Here is a 23,374-nt window from a genome sequence, read left to right as displayed (position 1 = left end):
TTTAAACTGAACCTGGGTTTCCCCTCTCTGTTTCTATCTAAGTGTACAAGGTACATTGGAATGTCAGAGTGCATTTTGAGGGGAGAAAAACCTTCCTAACTGCAGTGGCTGATCAAGTTGGACCCTAACAAAGATGAGCTTGCTCACTTGACTTTTCTTTCTGAAAAGTTGCCATTATTTTCCCTAATCCATATTAGAAAGTTCCTCAAGATTGTTTATGCCCAGTCTCAGCTACTCTTGTGACAGCTTTCTGGAGATGGGGATGGTGCTGGTTGTACCCAGGGTGAACTGCTGGTCCTTGCACTTTAGCCCAAATGCACCTCTGGGGGATGAACCACTATTAAAAAATGAGTCTGTGCTGACTCCTGAAAGGAAGATTAACAGGTAGAAGTTCAAGATGACTTTGCCTGGCAATGCTTGCCCTGCCCTGCCATTACCAGACAAATAGCAGCACAAAATCTTCAGTGATAAGGCAGTGTGTTCTATGAAGCAGGAAGCATAAATTACACAAACAAACAGTGGACCTTTAAAAGCCAGTATTGTGAAAGACTTTTGCTGACTTCAAAACACATTCTCCTTTGAATTTTTCCTCATCTCTTCAGTTTGTACTCATTGTTCTTAAGAAACCCAAAGAAGCAATACCAATAAAGTTGCATCAGATGACACTAAAACCAGAAGGAAGTCAAAGCCAAATAAGCCTGTTAGAAATGAAATTGGCTTTTTTTTCCTTTTTCTCTGAGGAGCTAGTTATCCTCTATTGCTAAAGCAAGAGGGGCTATTGATAAAGCATCTGGGAGAAGACAGTAGTTTTCTTTCTGTTGCTACCCTGCTGCAGCTCTGACTTTCAGTGCAGCAGGTGCACGTGTCAGCATGGTGTCCTCCCTTTACCCCGAAGGAAACCATAAAGGAAATTTAGGTGGGGGTGGCTGACACAGCTGTCTGTCAATTGCTGCTAATCCACTAGGGGCCATTGTGACACAGAGTAAAGGGTGCTCGGCAGAGCATTGCACTCCAGTGCTGCTCGGGCTGTCCTCTTTGCTCAGCTCACAGTGATGAGTCGAGGAGTTTATTTAGTGGCTGTTCAAGGAGCAGCAGAGCGGAGAAGTGATTCCTCTGGATGCTGGGAAATTTCCTATGAATTATGGAGGAAATTCATATTTATGGAGGAAATTTCCTATGAATTAGGGAGGAAATTCTATTGGGCAGGAGCATTGACTTGTGCACGTAGTTCATGTTCCAGCAACGTGGAGTGTATCTTGCTGTGGCATTTTGGACACCATGTGCAGTACTGGACAATTATTTGAAATCTAGAAATATTCCTGACAACTTCTTTTTTATTTACAGTGTTTTAAAAAAAGTGACGGCCTAAGGATTGTTGAGGAAATACTGTGATAGCTGTTAGAAGTCAACTAGTTTGCACTCTGTCACTCATCTGTAAAAATTGGTGAAGAAAAAGGTGATTTTTGAAGAAAGCTCTGCTGGGATGGATGGTGAGCTGTCGGAAAATTTAAATTTCTTAGTGATGCAAAGAGAATCCTGGCAACTGGAGAAGGGGACAAATATGGCTGTCAGGGGATAAGGCAATAGTCAGAAAGGAAGAAAAAGGGATATCCACAGGGGCAAGGCTTCTTGCCATATAAGCTTGTACATCAGAGGGCAGACAAGTGATGATCTCTAACAACTCCTAGGCCAGCTGTCAGAATAAAGACCTGATGTATTTTGTCATTTCCATTTATCCCTGCAGCTACCTGAAGACACAGAAACAGCACTGAAATGTTTTTAAGTCTGTCAACCCACTCTGGTCTTCCATTGAAGAGGAACAGTGCCAGATTGGCTAATTAACATTAGTGAGATGATTCTTCAATTTTTTTCTGCTATGTACTATACACTGCAAAACACACGCAAGACTTTTCTTAAAAATAAATACATATAAGAGGATATTATTTTAGAAATCAACATAGAAAGCTTTAACAGCTGCATTAAAAAAATACCAGAAGGAGAGAGACAGTGCAGTGTCATTGTGGCAAAGAGATTGTTTCTTGTGGTTGCAATAACATAACCTTTATTGTGCTGGGATTTAGGGAAGAGCAAGCCTAATGAGCCTTTTTCTGATCTTCCTGAGAGTGCATAACTCAGGAACAATTCCACTGTAGTCAACAAACCTGATAATCATGTCAGTTGATGTATGTGGATGTAGGCTCAGGCTCCCTGTCACAGGGAAAACATGGAGATTGCCTTTCTTACCTCTTTTACTTGAAGCACCTGGAAACGAATTCCTGTGTGGAAAATACATCTCTGGAAAACAGGATAGCAGGATGTCTGAAGGGACTGATCCCACTTGTTTTTAAGGTATTGGCTGCTCACTGTGTGAGGGTGTTGGGAAACCTGGTCAGAGAGTGGTTGTCAACATCAAGTTGAAAATTAAGGAAAGCGGAGAAAACTGATTTATTACTCAAAAATTAATTTTCTTATTTATAAAAGTTTACACATATGTGTTTTCAGACAAGAATATTCCAAGGAGTATGAGAGAAAGAGAGTGCAAAGATAGGATTTTTTTTTTGCTAGATAGGCAGGATTTTTTTAAAATAGAAATACATTAACTTAATGAATAAAGCATTGAGTGTGCACTGTAGGCCCTTTGTTTTTAAAGATTTAGAAAGCTAATATACTATGAATCCAGCCATATAATCCTGTGTTCAAAAAATGTGAAATAATAATAACAATATAACCTCATTCTCTGTATTTCCTCATTTCCTTAGGGCCACAGTTTCAAAAGGACTTAAAAAACATAGCAACAACGCATTCCAACACTTCCCTCTGATTATGGGAAAGCACCCTGCCCTCCGAGCCTAGGTAAGTGTTGACATGCTCAATACCTCCAGCCTTTTCCTCCACAAGCTGTCAGAGGAATGGGTCACATGTGTGTGTCACAGGGGTCAGGTCTTTATTTCAGCTTTTGGGCCTGCTCCAGCAAGCTTTGAGAACCAGGCTTGGGCCGTGTTATCTGAAGAGGTTTCATGGGTTTGCACTGAAATACTGTGTGGTACTTTGCCCTGCTACCAATAAGGTCTGAGGAGTTGAACTCCCCTACAAATTTGGATATTGAGCTGTCTGCACAAGAGTCCATTTCCTTTTAAACTCAAAGGCAGAGCCCCAAGTTGGTCTCCTAAGTGACCTTGTCCTGTGGTGACACCACCCCACCTTACCCAGGCAGATTCCTGTATGTGCGTGGCAGCCCTGGGCTCTCCCTGGGCTTAGGGAGGACCTCAGGGATCTATCAGCATGGAGCTGCTGGAAGATGGATGGCTCAGAGAAAAGTGAGGGGAGAGTCAGATTTTGTTGGAAGTGTTCAGCACCTTCTCCTGGGAAAGCTGGAAAAAGCCTGGGTAACTGACAGGAGCAGAAGCAGGCATGGTCAGGCCTCTAATGCAAACTCTGACTAAACTTGAAGGGTCCTATGGACCTCAGTGAATCATTACAAAAATGCTGTCTTTCAGTAATGATTGTGAGCAACTCTGCTTGTGCTGATTATTTTATGCATGATTCGTGGATATATTTATGTTTGTTTGGGGTTGTTTTTTGGGTTTTTTGTTTGTTTGTTTGGTTTTGGTTTTTTTGTTTTGTTTTGGTTTTGGTTTTGTGTGGGTTTTGTTTGTTTTTGTTGTAGTTTTGTTTTGTTTTGTTTTTTGTTTTTTGTTTGGTTTTTTTGTGTGTGTTTTTTGTTTTTTGGTTTTTTGTGACCCTGCTTAAACTGAGGCATTAGGAAGCGTTTGGCAGCTGATTTTGTGCAGATCTGTATCCATAATCTAACAATCCTGATCACTAACTAGACAGCTGCTTCACACTGACTCCAGAGCAAAAAAAAAATAGTCTTTATTTAAGCAGTATAAACTAAACCATGTTTATTGCTTTGGTGGTTTGCTTTATCTGAAGAAATCTGGATCGGTTTTTCTCCTGTCTTTAAATCTTCTAGGGCAGAATCAACTCCTTTCCAATGCCACCTTGTTCTTGAGGACTTCTGGAAATTATTTTAATTCCCTGGTTTTCAAAATTGGGGGATGCAAAATTATTTTGAACTGTTGTTTCATTAACTAATTTCCCTAATCCCCTGAGGGATTTGGCTGTGCTTATGTTTTTGTAATAAATATTTAAAATACTACTCTCAGACAGTCTCTCCCCAGCTAGGACAAAGCCACACCATCACCACCACCACATTTTGGTGACTTCAGCAGCACATGTTATGACAGAAATGCTTCAGTCTTGAGAGTAGCCACTTCCTTATTTTTTAATTGTCTCTTTGTGACAAGAGTGTTTGCCTTTCTTCTTTTTTTATACACATGAAACAAAGTTCTTCATTTCATTGTGCTTCAAATCTGCATTTTCCAGTGCCTGGAAAAGACTTCTTCTCAGCCCACGCTGTAGCCTTCTGGAGTAAAGCTTTTTGTGTGCACTGAGGCATGCATCATGTTTTGGCCATAACTGGAATGTGCACAGCTTTGTGAAGTTTCTCAGAATGACTCAAAGAGTGGAAGCAAATAAAAAACCACAGAGATATTTGTATCTTCAATGTGCTTCAAGTAACTGCATTATTACCACAGCATCTCTGAGGCTTCCCATTTTTGCAGATTGCACATTGTCACCACTTCCTAAATAGCTGTGTTTATTTATTGAAACTCAAGAGTTTTATTTAACAGCTCATGTAAAAAGCACTTCTCCTTACCCATGTCATTTATCTCCAAATTTTGGTGCCCACAGCAACCCAGCATAATCCTTATTAGACATGCATTGCAAGTAGCCTCACTTCTAGAGGAAACCAGCTGAAGCATTTGTGAAAATCATACTTTTAATTTCTCTGGCTGCCTGGGTTTGAAGTTAGGACCTAACTCATGGGCACAGTTAAAATGTCAGGTGATACAGGACTCTGAGGCTGTGGCAGGGACTGCAATCAGACCTTTCATATAACTATAAATAAAGCATAAGCTTGAGTGAAGTGTTTCATTTGAGGTTTTGTTGCCTACAACTGACACACATGGAACTGAGGTGAGATTGCTGTAGGAATGCAAATCATGTAGTCATGTGTCACTGGAGGAGGGAAGTTAAGGGCATAATTCCCTTCAACCTTTCCCAAGATCCCAGCATTGGCACTTAGATTTGGAAATGCTATTGTGGACATTGTCTTGTGCTCAGTCATTTCATTCCAGAGTCAGTGAAGGGAAATGTTTCAGGAGAAGCTGGGAGCTAGTTGGAATTTTGACATGAGAAACACCAGAGATGTCTTTCCTTACAAAAGGAGATGTGTTAAAATTATTTTTTGTCTGTGACAGACCACACACTTGCTGCCATCATCTTGAATGCCATGTAACTGGGTAAGCGGGCTAGGTTCGGAGGAACCACGACAGCAGCTGAAAATCTGCCCGAGGTGGCTGACAGGGAACCACAGCACTCCTGGTATGAGCAATGAACAGCAGTGAGTTGGGGAAGTGGCACATTTTAGGTTTTCATTTTGCAGGTTGAAGCCCCTGCCAAGGCTACAATGTCGGCCGAAACCACAGAATTTCAAAATGTGTCTTAACAGCAAATCGAGAAATCAATGCACCTTTCTCATTTTCCTGGAGCATGACAGAAAGGGCAGTTAATCAATAGGTGTCTGTCTGTCCATTCTAGGGAGCACTGTATGAGATCCTGTGGGTGAAAATAAACAGAGGGAAAATGAGGAATCTAGTCTCATGCAGATGGCACTTCTCTGATAGGAGATCCGTGCCCTGTAAATAGATAAAGCACTGCAGACTTGCACTTCAGACCCCAGAAGAAATGCATGGTAAGGACTATCTACTTGAGCTCATTGTTGTGTGGGAGATTGAGTAAGCAAACACTGAACTGTAAACCTCTGTCTATTTACAAAAGGACACAACAATAAATAAAAGCATAGTAAATAGTGAGAGATTGGATTGACAGCGCTGTAGAAATCTTGGTTGGTAGCTATACTTAGATGGCCAAGGAGCTAAGGGTGCTTCTGCAACAAAACTGTGCTCAAGAAAACATTGGCAGACTGAAGAGAAATGATAAGAGTGTAAATTATTTACACAATTCTTTTCAGCTACCTGTAATGGTGGTTTATAATGAAAATAGGAGGCCACATTTGATCTCTACATGAGCACAACTCCATGGATCTGGCTTAGAAGTTACAAATAATTTATCTGAAGATAAATTACATTGTTTAAATTATTTGTTATTTGCGTGGATTAATGTTAATTCACATATACACACTTTCTTGCACTTTTCACACATTCAACAATGGAAATTTTGCAGACAAAACCAAAACTACAGTCTCTGAGTCAGGCTGCTTCTACCACTGTGTTACTGAAATTTCTAATCATCATCTCATGACAATAGTTTCAAGGGATTTATGAAAAAGTAGCAGAGAATACACTTTTCTGTAATTTACTATTTCCTGTAATTCATCATACCATTTTTTTTCCAAATTGCTTTGACTTTTTTTCAGGAGTATCATATATCACAGTCCAACTACTTGTGACCCTTTTCCAGCTGATATTCTTCTGCCTTTGTGCATTGCTTATTCCTGTTTCACTGCAAAGACAATTATAAAAGGTAAAGCAAGAGGCAACATGGCTGGGTAGGAGAGTTGACTAGAAGGCTCCCTCTGTGGGGCTTTGTTTGGTTTACCAAAAATCCCAAAGATTTTGTGAAGAACTTTGGGTGTCATGGAACTGGTAAGTGAAATTCTGTAGTGCTGGCTGTACAGAAAGTCAGACTAGATAGTCTGCTCATCCTTTTTGCTCTTCTGACACCTCAAATCTACTTCAAATCTATTAAGACCACTGGCAAATATTAAGCACAGCCCCACCTAGTACATTTGGAATGGATTTGCCTTAAAAAAAGCATAGGCAACTATATCAAAGCAAAATAAATATAAAGGTGGCAACACCAAGAAGTAAATGCAAAGTAGAAAGTAATATGAAGGCTGGCTAAGATAGGAGTCTGCATCAACTGCTTCACCTTCAAAGCTGGTGAGTGCCACAAGCTCTCACTTTTTTGAGTGGTTTGTTTAGTAGAGGATGAGAAATAAGAAGGTATTTTCAGGGGGAGGGAGTATTGCTACACATAAATTAAAAACAAGCCACAATTTTATGAGGACAGAAATTGCCATCTACAGAGGACAATCTGAACATACTGAAGGCAGTTCCAGAGTTTTTGGATTCCCACTCATGGGTTTGGATATGTAATGCTAGTACCATTACAACTAGGGCACTTGAACACATAGATGAGGAAATACAGATTAGGGTGCAATGTTTATCACATCTTTTTCAAATCTACTCTTTCCCTATGTATTTATGTGCTCTTGGAAGCATTCAGCATTCCCAGCAGTTATGTGAGGAATGACTGCACTCTCAGTAATCTTCCTATTGTGGCAGAAGATGATAAAATAATAAATGAGCTAGCTGGGAGCTGGAAATTTCACATTCAGTTTCCAGCACTGACACAATCTTCCTGTATGACCCTGGGTAAGTCACGCAATCTTTCTGTCACCCAGTTCCTCATCTGTGCTTTGACTATGTGAAAAAAATTCTGTTTATCTCTCTGAAAAAGCATCTCTACTGCCACACCTGCCAAGTGCATCCCAATCCACAGCACACTTATTAATGTCCCTCTGTGAGTTGCACAGCACAAGTCAGTCTGAGTAACCAGAACTCACCCACCCAAAGTTTTTGAGAAACTTGCAAGTACAATAAAGAACTGGTTTGATTCTGAGCTGCCACTCCATGAGCTCAAGTCCCCACTGGTGAGTGGTAACAACGTCATGAAAGTGATACCAAGTGTATTCCTAGTTTTGTGAAAAGAGATTTACTCTAAACTGGAGCAGTTCTAGGAAATGAGAAGTGTTGTCAGGCATGTAGTAATTACACAGCTTGCCAGAGATAAGTGTAGGGGACCAACAGTGCAGTGCACAGCACTCTGCTGGGTGGAACCAACATGTTGGAGCTGTGCCACAAAAGGTCTTCTCTTTCAGAATGTCTTCTCTTTCAAAAGCTCTTCTCTTTGCCCATATTAAAATGTAGATAATAAACCCAACAGCTGGAGGAGCAATTTGAACCTTCCTTGAAGTCACACCTTTCTCCCAATCATTCTGGGAAACAGCTGGAATAGAAATAAAAATACAAGAGGCCTCAACTGAACAGGCTGTTTGGAGGTAATAATGACATCTGAGAAAGGGAAACTGTCCTTTGTTGTCACACTTTTCCTTTTACGTGTTGTCTCAACACCTCAGCAATAGTAGAGCAACAGTAGACACATGGACCCTCCCTTCATGAAAACCATGAAATTGGAATCAACAGCACACCACTGTTTTTTAAGGACTGCTCAAACCTTTTTTTCTGTATTAAAAGGCAAGAACTAATTTTTCCTTATTTTCACCTCTTCACAGATATCCAAGTTCACTTGCTGGAACCTGGCTTTTCTCCAGGATTATATGACCCACATACAGTGAGCATTTTTTCTTAATTTTTTTTGGTCTAATTTGTGGGATTGCCTAAAGGGTGTTCCCAGTTTCATCATCATTCTTTTGTGTTTTGTTTGTTCTCTGCATTGACTGGAAATGTCCACAATTTTTCCTGCAGTGCTGAGCTGTGACCAGTCATGGATGTCACATGGAGGAAGTGAGGCGCTGATCCTGCAAGCCAGAGTCACTGGGACTTGAGGGTATGCTGGAGATTTTTTCCCTTCACTGATACGACTTCCCAGAGTTGCAGGATGACTGGCTCTGTGGCATTAATCTGGTTGCTCAGTCTTTATCTTCACCCCATGACCTAAGCCTGCTGATGTACACAGCAGTCTCAGAAGACCAGTTATTTCAACTTAAATGTTTAAATGAATTTAACATCTGAATATATATTTATTTTCAATGTATGTTAAAATTTTTTTAATTACTTACTATAATATAATTGTCCTTATCTTTCTTTTTGTTGCCTTATCTCTTTGTCACCATCATTAATAACTTCTCATTGTTGATAACGAGAGTCATATGAGTGACTGAATTTCAAAAGGATTAATTTCACATGCAACCCCTCTGTTAGTATTGTCCCCCTTTCGCCCAGGGATACCCACGACACTTCTATTTTTCTTTTGCTTAAGTTTTCCCTATCCATAAGGGAGCCTTATGCACCTCATGGTGCAATGGGCTATGTTTGCAGCACGTCTTTAAATCCAAGAACCTCCATTCCATGTCTAGCCAAAACCCTAGGAGAGTGTCTAGCACCCCTGAACTCCTGGGAGCAGTATTTTACTATCAGAAGGGCACGTCATATCCAGGGAGACAAATGTGACTTATTGCACTGGAGGACAATTGTCTGCACCCCTGAATGGCCTGGGAAGGCCTTGCAGAGGCATCCTGCTAACTGGAGAAGGGCAGTTGTTATTCTGTCAGCATGTGAGAGCTCCAAAATAAAATACCAGACATATGCTTTTTCAATGTCCTCGGAACTTCAAGGGGCAAAAGCATTCATTTCCTTTCATTTTGCATCCATCTGATTGCTTTTAAGCGTAGTGAGGATCAAATCTTTCCAACACTGATACCTATGGCAAGCCTCCCTCTGACTTCCACGAGACGGGAATTTGGCTCTCAAAAATGAGTGTCTGGGGAGGATGCATTGAAATAAATGGTGATTGTCAAAGCACATTGGAATTTAGAGCACATTTGTTGCAAAGATAGAAGCTCGCTGGGGTATCTGATTGTCAGAGTCAATTTTATTTTCCTTACTGCACATATGCACATATTTGAACCTTGTCATGCTGCAAAGGGAAATACCTCATTAGATTTCACTAGGGTTTCTTCAGAGTTGTTTACACACTACAGTCAATAAAGATATTTTTTGTTTAATAAATGAAATACTGGAAAGGCCTGTTCTATCAGGAAATCGAAGGAAGTGCATTTATCCCTGGTAAAGATGAAGCTCTGTTTTATAGGGTGCAGAAAGCCTGCAATGTGTATTATTTTTCAAATAGTTGAAAGATTTATAGTGGTAAATGGTTTCTTTAAATGGTTTCTTTTTCAGTCTCTTGATCATATTAACTGCAACAAAGCAAATGTTACAAATAAAAACAAGAGTAAACCAAGAGCATTTCTATATTCTGTATTTTCAATTATGATTTTAACAGAAATGAATCACTTGTCCTTTTTTCATTTGGAAACAGTTTTACTTCCCTTTTCCCCACTGGACATATAATTTTGATTTATAAACACAGCAATCTGGAGCAAAGGGAAGTTTTAAGCACTGTACATATTCCTGCTGAGGCCTAGAATTATTTTGCTTAGAATTTTTATCTTCCTTCTTTATATTTTCAGGTCAATTTGGCTCTCTACTTTAGAGCTGAAGAACATGGTTGCAGATGACATTGTTTGCCCATTTCAAATTCACACAGACCTAAGGTTACATCTTGCATGCAAGGCCCCATTTTATAAACATGGTGACGGGTTCTTCCAGTCAAAATGTGCTTTTAACTGGGATAAACCTGTCTCCCCATGTTAAGGCTTATAAATCTTCTCCACAGGGCTATTTACAATCCAGCTACTGCATGCTTACTTTATTGACTTTGAATGAATAAATCAGTTTTCCACATCACCCCATTCTCTTTGCTGATGTTTTGATTTGGTGTCTTTCCAAAAGTCTCTGATCATAGACACATGATTATAAAACCATCTCTCGCACTGAAAACTATTTAAGGAACAAGGGATGGAATTAACTTCTTTTAGATATTGTTTTACACTGCACATTTGAACTTGGGGATATACATTTTTCACAGGGCTCATTTCTGCTGGGCAGAACACTCTGATAAGACTGCAGAAGCCAAGAAATTAAATGAGGGTTTTTTTCATCATTCACTGCTTGGCTTGAGCTTCCACAACACACAATCTATGTCTTTAACTCAAGCTGGGGCTCATTGAGTGGATGCAGGTGTCTCTCCCCTTTAAAGATTTTTAAAACTTTTAAAAGGATTTCATAGGTTTGTTTTGATAAAATTGGGATTTTTTTTCTGCTGCATTGCTCAGGTGGAATTTTGCTGAACTATGAGACAGAAAAGGATTGGTCATCAGAGATTTACAGTAAGGGTTTTTTTCCATCTAGGAAATCTAGGAAAGTGTTTTTATTCACAACTTAGACTTGAAATTTGAAAACCCTTTGTATAAAGGCTGTGGGATCCCTAGGAAAACAATTTGTATACTAAGATCACAGACTGGCTTGTGTCTCAGCAATAGCATCTGTCATTTTCTCTTCATAACTCTAGGAAGAAAGGGGTTGACATGAACATTTCTAGATTTCCACTAGAATCTAATCCTTTTTTTGAATCCTAGGTGGAATTTAAAACTAGAGAGAGCCTGCAGAGCACAAGCAGCATCTACTGATGGAAATAACATGAAGACCAGCCTGGCAAAGCATTTGATTTCACAGGAAAAGAGCCCCTGAGACTGGAGCATGGAGGAGTTCAAACCCCATGTAAAGTCTCTGCTCATTTTCAAAGACAAAATCCAAATCTCAGCCTACAGCTCATCCAGAGGTGAAAGGCCACTACAACGTGACATTTGACAATTCCCCTCACAGAACAGGCACAGCGTGGTTTGTAAATTTTGCCTTTTATAAGGATGTTGTAATCAGAAAAGGACAAGTGTATTTTTTAGTTTGAGAGAACGGTAGACAGCTGAAGGGATTGTGAGATGTGCACAGACCTGCAGATGAGCTGTCTTGGAAGGTCTTGTTGTCATTACTCTCGATGTCTCAAAGATCTGTGATATCAATATTGTCTATTCCAAGCAATGTGTCTTTTTGTTTATACTCAGCTAAGGCCTGTGCATCTAAAAAGTTTGCACTGAACTTCCTGAAACTAAATTTCTTTGTTTTACTATCTAAAACAGAGAAGCACCATACTTGCCCACGTTATTCTTCAGAGAATATAACAATATTCTTTCAAGAGAATCTGATTTTTTCATGCACTGACAACTGTAACTTAATTATATTAAGCCCTTCATAGCATGGTTAGAAAAGAAATCAGTGTCTGTATCACTCACTGAAAGCCCAGGTAATAACTGTGTACATGGCCTGTGCACATCCCAGTGGTTGCACCTAAGATGTCAGGGAATTGCATTGAATTCACCATTTAATTTCAAGTAAAGTCACCGAAAGATAAAGCAGAACTGACTCAAACTGGTGGCGCTGCTGATCCTGGGCTTCCTGCCTTTGTGTTTCCTTGCTCATCCTTCACTGGAATAAAACACAGAGGAGAGATTCCTTGGGAGTCTTGTGCTGATGAGCCCCTCAGTGGCACCCTCGGTAAGGGTTGTATCTTCCCTCTGTGGTTGGACTGACACTCATCTAACTCTAACCCTTTCCTGAGCTGCCCCAGTGAGGAGCACTACAGCCTCACTGTGTAATTTGGTGGTGGCTTATTCAAAAGAGAAGTGAGGACAAATTCACTCACTTAAGATCTCAGTTGTCCTCTTTTTCTCCCCACTGGCTTTATAAAACAATGACAAGGCACTTAGAGAGACAGAATAAATCAGATAAATCTGGGCCTCTGTTTTGCTTACAGTATTTTCCTACAACAGCTGTTAACAAACATCATCAAGACACCAATAATACAGCTAAAAAAGCTAAAAAAACAAGCCAGACAAAGTCTAGCAATTCTCCATTGTAGAGAAAAATAAGAAAATTCAAATTTTTAATCACATTAGCTCTCTGGGACTATTTCAGATGAGAAAATTTAGTCTGGAACAAGATAATAGAACATTAAAACCCCGAAGAGCAGTAACAGACAAGAGATTAACTTAAACACCTCCTAAAATTAAAGAATTTGACTTCGTCCCGGAAAACACTGACACCAGCATGTGACCTGTCACAGAGACAGGGAGATACAGTGCAGAAAGATAGTGGGGATACAGAAAGAATGAGGATACCACAAGTAAAACAACAGCTATGAGGAAAGCTGGAGACAAATAGCAAGACAGCAACAGCAACAGATGTTTTCCCTTAAGGTCATAAATGGAAACAGAAATCCTGATGCACAGGAGCTTTTCCGGAGAAATACATCTGTATCAGAGCATGAAACACCAGCGAGAGAAAAACAGAGCACCAGACACCAAGGGTAAAAGCAAAGCAGTCTCCTGTTTTTGCAAGGAGAATCAGGGCAGATGCCCAGGCAGTGGTGATGGGCTATTGTTTGAGGAGAAACAATCTCATCTCTTCCCACCAAGACGATGGGAGCGGACGCACAGTGCTGGGCTCTGGTCATGTCTGGATGATTCACTGCCCAGAGTACCTGGCACAAGATTTGGCCTGAGATTCTTGTGCCTGGAAGGAGAAGGACAGTACTGCTGATTGCTTGGACTGAGGTAGAGAGCAGGGGCCCCTGTTCAAGGGCAGAAAACTGGGCCCCCTCACCAGGAGGCTGCCAGCTAAAACTGTCCTGGCTGAGCTCACGCTCTGCTGGTGGCATTCCTGGATGGCCTCTGGGCTGCACTTCAGGCCATGAGGTGCCCTTTGGAAGTCAGAGCAAGTTGTGTATGAAGCACCAGAGCGCAGGCTGGGCTCAAGTGAATGTTGGAAGATGTGTTATCTCATTCTAGCAGGCAACACGCTGCGGGCAGCTGTGGCCTCAGCACATCCACAACCCTGACTTTCCACACAGACCTCTGCTCTTTATTTTTTCCCCACAACAACCACATTTGATCTCTGCTCAAGACAAATGCAGGGAAAAGTGCTTTCTCAGACCACCTCTCGCTCAAGACTGACATTATCAGTCTGGAATATTCTCAGGGCTATTGGGTGTCCGGAAGAGGGAATGGCTGGGATCTGAGTGTACCGATCAAGCCTAAACCAAACACCTCCCCAGATTTTGCTCAGACTATCAGGAAAGGTAATTTAGCACCTGGGGAAGATAGGGTTTGGAGCTTGTATTTGGCACGCCAGCCAGCCATCTCAGAATGGACCTACCAGATGAGATATTGTGTCACAAAAAAAGTTTGCGGAGGTGTTAAGTGCAAAAGCATTCCTGAACCAATAGAATATAAAAACCACAAAAAACTCCAACACTTTTGCCAGGAAAGAATAGTGTCTGTGTGTTTTTCAAAATTCTGTTTGCATAAATATCCAGGAAAGAAGGGAAACAGGAATAAGAAAAAGTGCCACTGTGTTTTTCACAGTTCTGATAAATGCAGTGCACATGCAGAAGGGCTCTGGAAGCCATCTGGTTGTACAGCCAGTGTAGGGTGTGCTCTGCTGGCTCGTGGACATACCTGCTCAGTAGCAGAGCTACCAGAGCTTTCTGCTACACAGCCTGACTGCCTGGCAATGGAAAAAAAGAGTATTTGCACGTGTGTGTGTGTTTGGAGCACTGAATGAGGTGGTGGATGCAATTTAAATGAACCTAAAGACTTAGGAGCCTGTGCTCCATTTTTATAAGTGACTCATTGCAAATTCAACACAATGCCATGGCAACACCATAAAGAAGTTGCCATTCCTCCGCCAAAGCACTATAACCAGCTTGGAATGCTTGAGCTGAGAACTCATCCTACTCGTGTGGTGTAACTCTAACCTCAGGATAGCCCCATCCCAGTCACAGTGCACAGGCAGCTCATCAAGGGGTGGGTGGTAAGTTGTTTTGTTGCCATAACTCATCTCTGGATGCCAGCACATAGTGTCCTGCTTTAGTTCTACATGCAGTTTTTGAGAGGATTCCTAAATTACTTAAATAACTTCTGGATTCTTGGAAAAAAAAAGAATATAAAAAAGCTAAACGCTCACAGTTTGAATCAACAGGAGAGCTGACCATGAGCAGATTTGTGAAACATTATAGCACTGTTATTGTGGGTTTCCAATTGCAGAACCAGGAATAAAACTGACACAAGATATAATCAAAGAAGAAGTAAAAGCCTGGAAAAGAAATAATGTTAGCCAACATTGTTTTATGAACATCAGTCTCCTTGGACAGATCTGATTACATCCTCTGGTGAGATTATAACTCGCTTGATAAAAATGACTACATAAATATAAGAGACATTTTAAGGCTTTTGATTACTACTGCATGACATTTAGGCTTTCAAAAATTACACAATATAATAGAGCATGTGATGTACTGAATGGCATAAGGAGCCAAATAAACATCAGAGCCCTGAAAACAGTCACCATCAAGGGCAGGGGCAGGGAGGTGGGGTGCTCTAAAATCCTCTTTTGATTAGTCAGAGGTGGGTGGCTGACTGCAGAAATCTTTGTGTTTCAGGAAAGAGAAAACTAGCCAGGAGTTCAAACAGCCTATTACATATCTACAAAAACATCACCCACCCAGCCCCAAACTCATTAGCCTTCAATGGCAATTAAACTATCCCTTGGATGTTTCTAAATTGACCATTTTGGGGAGACACTGAAAAGACAGTGGGATTCAGTTTCTCATATTAAAAAAAAAAAGGGAAAAGACCTACCTTCCTAGTTTGAGGAATAAATATTAAAGAATTGGTTTGTGTTTGGTTTCTAGAGCCATTCTTTAGATGTGAATTTCTGGAATTCAAATGTAAAATTCAAATTTGAAAACCGTTCTGCAACAATATGTCTTCCTTACCTTTATAATAGTGTTGTACTGATGCTCCCTAATTTTCCTTCAGTGTCCACAGTTATCAGACTTCTCATTTTAATATGCTTCTTTCATGAGACACGAAGAAAATTTCTGTATAAGAGTTTCGCAGAACCTGTGAATCATGAGGTTCTTTCATTATATTTATTGTTGCTTACAATGCAAACAAAATGAGAAGGGTTTTTTGTGGAGGAGGGCATGAGACACCTTGTGTTTTAATTTTAAAATAGCTAAAGGTCCCTTCCATAGGAGAGGGTAAATCACAGGACTCTTGTGAAAATTCTGAGAATGAGTGTAAACAAAAGTGAAAGAGAGTGGACTATTTCCAGCAGACATTATGTAGCAAACTAAAGACAGCAATTAGCAAACTAAAGACGGCAATTTTCTAAAAATAATTAAAAAAAATCCTGAGAAAGTTCTTCATTTTTTTTCTGAGGCTATTTTTACTCAACATTTCTGTAGCAGAAATACTGATTTTGTAATATATTGTGCTAATGTATTATAGATGACATGTAATTAATTGGTTAATAATTTTCCTTGATGTTGTGCATGTCAGTGCATCTTTAACTAGATTTTATTGTAAGTTTAAATCAGGAAATCTGTGTAACAGAGATAAAATATTTACAAATAACTAGAAAATAGCTGTATAGAAATCTTTCTTGGTAGCCCAAGTCTTATAGACAGTGCACATTTTATAGAAGTTTTAGGGGGAGGACCAAACAAGTCCTGGTTGTTATATAATGTGGCACAGAGTGTGTTCAAATCTGCTCACCAGAGAGATTTCCCTTGCTCACTCAGAGCATGGAAGGCCAGTGGCTGGAATAGTGGAGATTTGAGGAGCAGTCTAAGGTGCTACTGGGATGATTATCCATTTGGCTGATACAGGGGCCTGGGAGGGTATAATAACAAGGTAATTTTAAAATTCAAGTTTGCATTCCTGAGAAGACAGGAGGACACTGAAATGAACACTGCTGTTGCATTTCCAAGAGCATCAGTTTCCCTAAAACATCTGCATGACACCACCATTTGTCATCAACTTTGCTGTCTCTTACAGTGAGTATTTCTCTCAAAAAACCTCTCCTTCTCTGTCCTTCTGTACAACACAGACATCCTCAGGTGCTGTGCTGAGCCCCATCAGGTGATACCTCAAAAGAGAATTGAGCAAACCCACTTGGACAAGCAGAGTAACTTCACATTCCCCTGCTGACACCCACGGCACAGACGTAACACCCTCACACTGACTAGCATCAATATGAGAGCCAAATCTTCCTCTGTGCAACTGCTGCTGGAGCTTTAAAGTGTTTCTGCTTTCCCTCTCACATCCCTATGAGCTAACCACATGCCCTTGCTACTGTTGTCCTGTAACTGCCTTGAAAAAGAAAAAAAATAGAAAAGAAAAAAAAAAGTATCAGAAATCCCCTAACTAATTTTAACAGCTAGGGAGCTGGCAAGCAGAAGTGTATGTGCTGTAGAACTGAAACAGGTGTGGTTTGAGCATTTTCCACATTTGGTTTTGGCAAAAACATGAACAGAGGGTATTAATTCCTCCACACTGATAATGGGGTCTTGGAATCCGTTATCTGAAATAAAAATTCTTGGCAGAACTCCTCATGTACTCAAATGTGCAAGAAAACTGAAAACTATGGTTTTCTTTCTTTTTGTTTTCTTTTTTTTCTTTTTTCTGTTTTTTTTCTTTATTGAGAACCAGTTATAAATGCATAATTTTTTATTTTTGTGTGAATTTTACTGAAGCATTTTTTACTTAGAGTGGGTTACATGTGCAGATATCCCCATGCCTCTCCTAAAAGAGTGAGCTGGATCCCCCTCTCAAACAAATGCCCCCCTGATGGATTTGCATCTCTGTGCATGTGTGCATGTGCTTGCATGCCTGCCCATAATCTGTGGCAGATTAGCTCCACCAGGTTTGGTGCACTTGCACAATGAAAATAATCTACTGTCACTAGCATCTCTCCTCAAATATAAGAAGAGGAACATGTCAGGTGGCCCTAATTTTGGGAGAGACTGCAGCTGGCAGGGCTCAAGATTTAACACAGAAAGTGAATGAATGGCTCATTTGGTGTTACACGTGGTAAATTCTGCCTTTCTCCTATTCTCCATTCCCTCTGTTCTGCACAAGCCTCTTAATCCTGGGGAGACACAAAATCTTTGTCAAGGAAATTCCGTGGTGCCTATGCCACCTGTGGATGGTATACATGATGTACTAAATACTGTGATGATGGTATCCCACATGTTTCTGCTCAGTGGAGAGCACAATTTACAGCTTTTCTCAAAACTCCTCCAAAGAGCCCCTCAATACTCATTGCTTCCAAAATGCAGAGAGTGATTTGGCTACTAATAATAGATGGATGACGCTCACGAGCCTGCCTGTAGCACTGCAGTATGAGGGAAGCTTGCACTGGAAAACCTGCAGCCAGCCCTCAGAATGGGGATTAGATTTTTCTCTTATGTGCCTTTGCTCTTGGCCCTTAGTCAGCCCAACTCTTGAACTCCCCCACTCTCACTCTTACAACAAACCTCAGCATCTCTGTTGAAGTTGTTCCCAGGGTTTAGAGAAGGCACAGGTTTGTGTTTTACCCAGGTGAGGAAGGCACTGTTAGAGATCTTCCAGCCTGAGTGCTCTCCACACCAGACCATTGGCTAGAGGAGCAAGACTTGCTTTGGCTATTTTAAAAGAAGAAAAATTGGTCCATTATTCTTAGAAAAGACAAGGTTGTGGCTGGCTCTCAGACACCGAGTCTCAGATGGACAGACAGCCTCTGTGTCATGCCAAGGCAAGGATTCTCCTGCAGGGTCTGTGATCTGTGTGTGGCCTTTCATCAAAGCTGGGGCTTTAGGGCTCACAGAAACCAGTCAAAGCAGCCGGATGTTCATAGATTTACAGATACTCAAGAAACATGGTTCTTCAGACCTAAACTATGTTTCAGTGGTTTCTTCCTGTTAGATTTTTCAGTGAGGAGAAATAATACAACAGTAGTAAATTATCTCTGGGGTTTGGGGTTTAGGTTTGTTTGGGTTTTTTTTATTTCACCAGTCATTCCTTGGTAAAAAGGATCATGTAGTTTCAATAGTCCAATTGAAGTTTATACTCAGTATTATGTTTATCCCAACCTGAAGTCTGAATATTTGAGGCATGGATTTTGTATCTCAATGCATGTCATGACTCTAAGTGCTCTATAAGCATTACCTTTCCATTCTGTTTTAGATGAAACTTCTCAGCTCATTTTAGGAGTTCTTGAAATCCTCACGTTGCAGCTCTCATTTTTCAGCAGGATCATTCATTGTTTTCCCAGTTCCTTCCAGGTCTTCTTTGCATCTTTTGCATAGTTTGGTTAATTTAAGGCTCTCTAGTTTTGCCTTCGGTTTTCCGCTGATTTCGCTGTGCTTGCTCTGGTTGCTCCGGTGGCAGCATTCTCCTCACTGGCTGAATCCACCTCTGTCCATACAACAATCCCTGTCAATCACCTGCACCCAAACTCGGCTTCTTGGTCCCATAGAAAAGCCACTGCAAACGAGGGGAATTCTCCGTGAAAAGCTAGACCGCATTTATTTCTGCACGTACAGGCTTCAGCAACCTTTTTCATTCGTCGACCAAGCAGAATGCCCTGGGAAGCCCCTTATCCCTGGATGGCCAAGGGGCACAGGCTTATTCAAAGGCAGTGCTCAGGAGGGGTGGGGTAATGCCAAAGGCCCAACGTAGCTCTCTGCAGCTCCAAAATCCCAGCAGTTTCTGCCAGCTGCAGCAGGACCGGGCTGTGTGGGTGCCAAGCCGCAGGGCCACACACAGCCTCCGTGGCTCAGCACCCGCACAGCCAGCGCTTTCCTAAAAAAGGGGGAAAAAAATTTAAAATGCTGAATCAGACTCCCAGAGCCTGACCAAAAAACAGGCACATAAACTACAATTTTTATTACAGAAACTCTGGTAGGGAGCAGAGATGCTGTAGAAAAACTGGAGAAGAAGGGAAATATTCCTGGTGTTAAAAGCAAGCTGGAGCTCATGGCGTTTGACCACAATAGTTTTCTTGGCTGCTATGGTTCCATGACTGATTTAAGAGGGTTTAAGGTTAATAAACCATAGTTGCATATTATTATCTCTGCTGCTCTTGCACTCTTGCTAGTAATGCCGTTTATTCATAGATTTATGATGATTACCATAGTACTATAGGGATTATGTGTTTTTTAGGAACATTTGCTGGTGGAGGGAAAAAAATTAGCTGGGGGAGAAAGAGGGACTTGATTTTCTAATCTTTAATGCTCCTACATCCAGGCTATAAAAGTCATTGGTCCATAACTTGGCCTCAAACCCAGAACACAACAAAAACCCCAACAAAACCAACCACCAAATCTGCTCCTTACTGAACCTGCACAAACATAAATTTAAATGTATCAAAAATCATTACTGGTCTCAACACAACTTACTGATGGGTGGGTCACAAAAAGTACAGGGAAGAAGGAAAAAAAGCAACATCAAAATGTTGTCCCTTGAAAAAAGAGGTAGTATTTGCCTTTAATAGATTTCACAAGCTGATTTCTTTTAAGAGGAATAAAATGAGGATTTTCTTTTTCATCTTGCATTGTTTCAGTACTTTAAAACCATACTGTAAAAGCTGAAGGATATTAATCTGTCATAAAAAGCTTAACGCACAATGATATAAATAGCAGGAAAATGATCTACAACATTGTTAAACCACAAAGTAATTTTTAATTATTAAAGCCTGACTTCCAAAATATGCTAAAGGAGTTTTCCTGCTTTCTGTTAGTTCAGGAAAAGAAAAAGTCAGAAAGAAAGAAAAGCCTATAGTCCGCTTCCAGTCTCTCTTGCTTTCTGAGCTGAACTCTGCATACAAATCTATATTTGTAAGACACCCTCATCTACCAGTTAATCAAAGCCCTGGAAATTCAAGGAAACCTGTGTTTATGGAAATCTGGCATTTCTGTAAAGTTTTGAATGAGAGCTAAATAGAGCAGTTCATCTCATTGAAACTAATGGCTTCTGCCAAGTGGTTTTGCAGCACTGGGTCTTCTGGCACAGTCAGCATTTAGGAATTCATTTATGAGCTGGGTTAGCTGGAGACTCTGGAATTCAAATTTATGTCTAAGACTTAGTGGTTTATTCCTGATAGGTCTCTGTAAAGAAATTGTAATCAATTTACCAAACTTGGACTTTGTAATATACAGAATCGAAAGCTGGACTTTTTTTCATGATTTAGGACTTGGGATTTTTTTTCCCCTTTCCCCAGAGGACAATTGCAAACTGTACACATGTATATTGTGTAACTGAAGGGGGCTTTTTAATCACCCATTCATACTTGCTTTTGAAAAAGCTTTGTCCCTGTGCTCTTGACTTCCTACGGGCCTGATCCTGCTCCCGCTGAATTTTCCTGCGGGGGAACAGAATCTTATTTCAGATGAAGTCACATTTGCACATAAAAAGCAGAGAAATGTGTGGCTTGTCACACGAGTTGATCTTATTTCAATCAGCATTTGCATGAACATGCAGTTAGGCTCTATTAAGCTCTTGTTTGATTTGCTTAAAAAAATATATGTCTCCGGGAGCTGGCCAGCATATTTGAATATTGGCTTTTTTTTCTGAGTCATAAAACCCTAGACATTTTTAGCAAGCAATGAACAAGAATTGCTCTACGCTTTCAATGCAACTATAAATTTGCTCCTTTTTTCCCCATTTAGAACTCCTTTGAAGAACTCATTGAATAAATTAACAACTTGGAAAGCTGCCTGCCGTTTTTGTTGGCTTTGGGTTTCAGGGAGTTGCTTGGTAAACAAAAGTCAATGGATTCAAACAGTAACAAAGTAATTTAAATGATTAATCAAGTGTTAAAACTAGCTTAACCTCTCCTGTTTTACAAACTCTATATCACCCTCACTAAACTAATAGAGGAATAAGACACCCATCTGGAAATCTCATCTGAAATATTAGATTGAGAATCAAAAATTCAGCCAAGCAGTGTGGTTTGTAGGGATATCCTGGCGGATAATAAATTGCATTAATCTTACTTAAATTTTCCATCTAAATCATGTCTTGAGACCATATTGCACTGAGGGGAATGTGCCTAGCTTTGAATGCATTGTGCTACTGAAAAGGTTATTAAAAGGGGAAAAAAACAGATAATGACTTTCCTTGTTTTTCTTCTGACTACTTTTTTCCATATTGAGGAACCTATGTTAAATATTCTGGCACTAATGAAGAAAGTCTGCTTTCTCCTGCCAGTGCTCGTGTTTTCTAACAGAAGATAAGAAATTCACATATTCAGAACACTCGAGGCAATTTTTTTTTTCCAACCAGAAATTATATGCGTGGATAAAAATAACCCCAGAATTTTCCCAGCATCGTCAGAGCTAAGTATTTTCTTCATCCTGCTCATTCAGAAGAATTTCATTTTTCCAGTTATACAGAGTATGAAAACAATATTGGAAAAGCTCCCCCAGGATTATCATCAACTTGCAAACCTGAAAGAAGTCCAAAGGTTATGAAGTTCTACCTATCTCTTCTGCTCATGCCAACACCAATGTCATTTGCTAAGTCTTAAATTAAATGAAAGAAGTTACTGTGAAAAGAAGAGTTTAAAACCACAACTCCTTGGAAACTGGGAGCAGTGCTGTCAGCCATGCCAGTGGATGGGAAGTGGAGCTCCACAAGCAGAGGTGTCGCTCCACTCGGTGGATTTGTCCTCAAAAGAGAAGGAGGGGGCCCAGGACCAGTGGATGTCCTGGGTGTGCACAGGCACAACTGGGGCTGTAATGGGCAGGAATGATCCCAGGGCTCCTGCTCAACTCCAGCAAGGGTGAGGGATGATGTTACTGAGGAGACCAAATGGGCTGGTGTCCAGGGGAGGCTGCTTCCACCAGGCTCTGATATTTGCCTGAGGTCCTTACTCTGCTAAAGGATGAGTGAATACACACTGAGGAGGGAACTGCTGCCAGCTGGCTCCAGAGAAGCCGTAGATGTGCTGTAGGTGTGGGACACAGTCAAGGTCGTGTCTCTGTCTGGGGAGGCAGGAAGGGAAGGAGAGATGACGGAAGCCATAAGTCCACAGATATCAGCAGGATGGGGCCTGACATGCTGGTTAGAAGAGGCAGCAGTGTGGCTGTTGCCAGAGCTGTCCACAGAAAGATGTGACTCTCACCAAACACATCAGGAACCACATAATTCAGGCCCAAGAGGAGGTTTCATTCCAAAGAGTGTTGCACAATATTATGCAGTGTCATTATGATGCACAACTTTGTTCTCTTCCTATGAAATTTTGACCTGGAAGCCCTGAAATTTTTCAGTGGTTTGTGTTAATATTTCAGCCCAAACCCCAAGTCCTAGAGCACTGTTGGAGTAGGTGTGTGTCAGGGTGGTCTGAAATGAGAGAGAGGAATGATCCCTCTGATTTCTGCGGGACTCTTCTGGCTGGATGTTCAATGTGTACGGTCAAGCAGGGGCTGAGGTGGATGGAAACACATTTGTTGTCTCCCTACCCATGCCCAAGCTCAACTTCTTCCAGACACGTGCCTGCAGCCCTGGGCTGACCAGCTGTGCAAGAAAGGGCCAGAGTTAGTTCCTCCTGAAAATGTGACTCCTGCTGTTTGTCCCACCATGGGAACTGAGGCGCTTGCCTGCTTTTGCAAATGCTGTCAACTCTGCAAATGCTGCAGTCATCACAGCAAAGGACTGCTAGCTCTTTGAAGCCTCACAAGAATCCCCAAATATGTTTTTCCC

General features: G+C 40.9%; 1 long non-coding RNA gene across 5 annotated transcripts in view; it reads left to right on the top strand.

Moving 5' to 3' along the window:
- Nucleotides 1-21,758, top strand: part of LOC134547308 (uncharacterized) — a 111,532-nt gene extending 89,774 nt beyond the window's left edge. The window contains exons 2-8 of one of the 5 annotated variants that reach the window (XR_010079439.1): nt 1,345-1,490; nt 2,760-2,853; nt 5,325-5,448; nt 5,665-6,609; nt 8,444-8,502; nt 8,637-8,718; nt 11,369-21,758. This is a non-coding gene — a long non-coding RNA (uncharacterized LOC134547308). Of the gene's footprint in view, nt 1-1,344; nt 1,491-1,744; nt 1,848-2,759; nt 2,854-5,324; nt 6,610-8,443; nt 8,503-8,636; nt 8,719-11,368 lie in introns of all 5 variants that reach the window. The other 4 variants (XR_010079440.1, XR_010079442.1, XR_010079438.1 and 1 more) reach the window with 4 other exon arrangements.
- The last annotated feature ends 1,616 nt before the right edge of the window (nt 21,759-23,374 follow it).

This window comes from Prinia subflava, chromosome 2, assembly GCF_021018805.1.
Source record: "Prinia subflava isolate CZ2003 ecotype Zambia chromosome 2, Cam_Psub_1.2, whole genome shotgun sequence".
Lineage (NCBI taxonomy): Eukaryota > Metazoa > Chordata > Aves > Passeriformes > Cisticolidae > Prinia > Prinia subflava.
Note: the sequence above shows the minus strand (reverse complement) of the source record. Positions and strands in the feature narration are given on the sequence as shown.